Here is a 3,995-nt window from a genome sequence, read left to right as displayed (position 1 = left end):
AGGTGATAGACGCATGCACTATATGCGTAACGTTAAAGCTGACTACAGTTGGAAAAAAAGAGCGCACAAAACAATTTGGCTTAAATACAGACATTCTGACAAATAAGTAACTTGTTTGTAACCTTACCTCAGCTTAGAAGGCAGAGGGTGTCAGTCTTTTCTGCTCAGATTCAGCTATCGGAGCATGAAGCTAATATTTACTTACAATGCTAATGCTCTCTTACTCTCTGGCGCTCAAGCTGTGGAGGAGCCAAATGGCTGGCTCACTGCTGCCAACTAGTGGTCAGAGGTTGAACTACAACATAAAAATGAATGGCTGGCAGGAAAGTTGACATTTTAAACCTTAATAAAAAATCGATACAGGGTTTTAGAATATTGATACAGTATCGAGAAATGAAATATCACGATATTTCAGTGTATCGATATTTTCTTACACCCCTAAAGTACTACAAGTACAGCTGACTTAACGTAAACAGATTAACAAACATGAAAGTAATAGCTTCCCTCTCTGCTGATGCGAGGAGCAGATGTTGAAATGATGACGTCAATCGTGCTCCGGTATGGTCGTGTTGCACCAAGTACCCGAATCAAAATTACGATAGTTGATTTTTCCGTCTCAGAAATCCTAAACTGCGAACTCCAAGTACAATTGGAATGCAGCATTAGCCCCAACGTTTGCTTTAATGCTCTCAACCACTCAGTATAAACAAGTGACTCCTAATTGTTAACAAAATGAAACTTTGAATTGTTACAAATTATATGTAGTAACTGATGTGTCTCTTGTGGCTATTTTATCATAGATGATACATAAACAAAAAAAATCAACTAAAAACATTGAAAATTTTGTCGATTTTGACAGCAGTTATAGTAAAACTCTCTTCACTCTTGCAGTCAAACATTTTTTTGCCTCACCCACACAAATTACTAACAACCCAATACTCATCAACCAAAGCATGGGTCAGGAGCCCTCTTAAAACAGATAAAAACAATAAAATACCATTCAAGAGGAAACGAAAAAGGAATAAATACCCCAGCTTACTTATGACTAGATCATTTTAGTATGCATTCCTGAACGTAATCACTCAGCTGAGGTCATGCAGAGCTACAAATAGCTCAGCCAATTGTTGTTCCCATAACTGAATGGCTGAGAGGAGCAGTTTACAACTGACAACTCTAAACCTTTCTGACAATAGAAGCAGATCAAATGCTGATTATAATGTCTGCATGTTTTACAAATTCAAGTCTGATCTACTGGTATATGTGTTTTGATCAACCAAATTGTTTATTTAGACAATAAAAATAGAAAAAAAATACAGCACAATTTGTTTAACACCCATGTTCCTTCCAGGGGAAAAAGGGAAATCATATGAGGCATGTTTACTGTTAACCTGAATACCTTTGTGTGTATGTGTCCCATCTCACTTATATGTATGTCCTTGTAAGCTGTCAGGTTGTTAAGATACTGGAAATTCCACTTGGTACAATCAGCTGCATCTATATTTGGAGCACACCCATATATTCCTCATTACGTGATGCCATAGAGCAAGGTCTTCTTCCTCTGTTTCTGCAAAAGAATGGCTACAATATTTCGTTATAACTACTGCAAAGCATTGTTAAAACTAGACTAATTCGTGTATGCTTCGGTGGGAAAAATAAATAAATAAATGCTTAGGCAGCAACAGGATCTGAGAAGAATACTTTTCTGCTTGTATGTCTACACATAAATACGTTGTTATTAAAATAGTAATAATCAATGATTTTTAGTCATAACTAGCTGCATATTTTTACAAAAAACTGTATACGTATTTGTTGATTTTGTTTACATTAAGTGATGATTTGTTGGTTTTTATCAAAGAATGGATTGTAAATGCCTTGTGCCTTTCAGCAGGATTGATTTTGCATTAAAAGGTTCTTATGCTGCAGTCGAGCTTTGTTTTGTTTTAGTTGAATAGAATATACTGTTCTAGTTTTACATCTTATCTTACACTTCTCAACACAGCTTTGTATGCTTACTTTTCTACTGCAAATACACCATCTTCTATGTGGGGTCTTATGTATGAGTGGGACTAAAAATGCATGTAAAATAAGTGCTATTTTGCACTTGCAATAACATGTTTTTGTGTAGGTTTTACTTAGTGAGGGAGTCAAAATAAAATACTTCTGCTATATAAAGTGGGTAAAACTAAAGTCAATAATAGTCAAATGATGCAGAACAAGAGTAGAAAGCTACTCAAATTAAAATTTTCTCCAGAAGTAAATTGAGGATAAAGTTTTTTTAAAAAATTATATAAAAAATGTGTTAAAGCCCAGAAAATTGATACTGTACAGTTTAAATATCTTCTTTACACAACACAGACCAAGCCTCTTGGGAAAAAGTTAAACTCTAAGTGCTACACTTCAAACAAAATACTATGGCAGGAAATAAAAAGGTTGCCATTAAAGGGCTGAATTGTGCCTTCTGATGAAATCCATTAGTCAAAGCCAAGAATGCTGGAAGCTTTATGAGTTAAACGTCTTGATTCACAGCCCTCGGAAACGTGAGTCTTTACCCTTCAGTCCACATAATTTTGGTTTATGGCAAGAAAGCAGTGCCCACACCCAGCTACCTCAGAGCTGCCTGCCTGTTCTCAACTCTCTTCAGATATGGAGTAYGGCTTTGGGACTTGCAGAGGACTCCAGGCCAGTCAAAGACAAGAGGTTATTTGATTAACATGGAATTTTATTAAGCTGTGGGTGGAGTTGCATGGTGGCAGAAAGAGCCTCAATAAAAAGCCGCCATTCAGTGATCAGGAGCGATTGCAGGGAAGGGGGAGAAAAAAAAGATAAACAACCCCCTTGTGTGTGGCTGCCAGTTGGAACAGTGGCCACAGATTTTTGCTTTTAAAAATGCAGAGCATGTGGACTTATAGGCAAGTTTAATAGCCTTTTCCTGCAAGTTAATGGTGGGATCATAGAAACTAAGCATGTCAAAAGGCTGTTATAAGTTACAGCAGCTTATTCCTAACACAAACACTGAAAGTCGGGCACATGGGTGGGGTGTTAGAACAACCCCCCTTCTCCAAACAGCGTACTTAATATTCTTTCACTTAGAAATTAACTATACAACTACAACACCCAATTCAACATTACTAGGATATAAAATATTTATTGTAAGGGCAAATCCATAACTAAAACTTGTAAAATTTTATCACAGGCGATCTTGAGTAACTGGACATTGTGAGTAAGTTAATCTATTTAAATGTATTTATCCACCTAAAATGTGATAATAATCACACTAATCATGACAACTGTCCTGTAAATCGATAAGAGCCGAATCTTTGTGACAATTTGTGTTGCCACTTTTTCACCCAAGATGACATTTTTCTCAGTATCTACAAACCTCTGACACAAGATTCCCTCTGCATTACATTAAATGTAGGAGTTTCTACAGATTGTCGTAATAATACCAATAACAGGAGTTAAAAGTTTAGTACGTGGCAGCAGCTGCCATCCTCCTACTACAAAGCCAATTTATGGGTTGACACCAATTAGACAGGAAGCAGTCAAGGTAAAAGCTTTGATGCAGCTGAAGGGCTGCAGGTTACAACAGGCCTGAAGCTACTTTATCACTTTATATGATGTTTGAATACTTGCACCCAGACAAAACATTACTGATAGTTATAGTCAGTCATTAATGGTCCAAATAGCACCCAGTGACTGTGCAAACCTATTTGAAATGTGTGGCTAGAAACATTATCATAAACTTAATAATAAGAGCAGCTTTGTTTGTATGTCTGTCTCATCTTCAATTCTTATTAAATAGTTGTTGCTTGTCATATATTTACGCTTTTTGCACATTTTGATTTAATGAAACCACTAACAATAACTTTAATTTATCTCATCTAGTTTGTTCTTGACATGCCACTGAAACTATCAAGTGGGTCTTTTAAAATGCCCAAGAATTCACAAATTCAGGATGTTCCTATTCTATTCTAGAAAATATTAGAACAAAAAAA

The 3,995-nt window shown here is 36.1% G+C and overlaps 1 protein-coding gene across 2 annotated transcripts in view; it reads right to left on the bottom strand.

Moving 5' to 3' along the window:
* The window catches only part of rock1 (Rho-associated, coiled-coil containing protein kinase 1), a 30,694-nt gene that overhangs the window by 25,614 nt on the left and 1,085 nt on the right, over nucleotides 1-3,995 (bottom strand). The window lies entirely within an intron of this gene.

Source organism: Austrofundulus limnaeus, unplaced genomic scaffold (assembly GCF_001266775.1).
Source record: "Austrofundulus limnaeus strain Quisiro unplaced genomic scaffold, Austrofundulus_limnaeus-1.0 Scaffold6, whole genome shotgun sequence".
In the NCBI taxonomy this organism is placed as follows: domain Eukaryota; kingdom Metazoa; phylum Chordata; class Actinopteri; order Cyprinodontiformes; family Rivulidae; genus Austrofundulus; species Austrofundulus limnaeus.
This window is presented reverse-complemented; position numbering and strand designations above follow the sequence as displayed.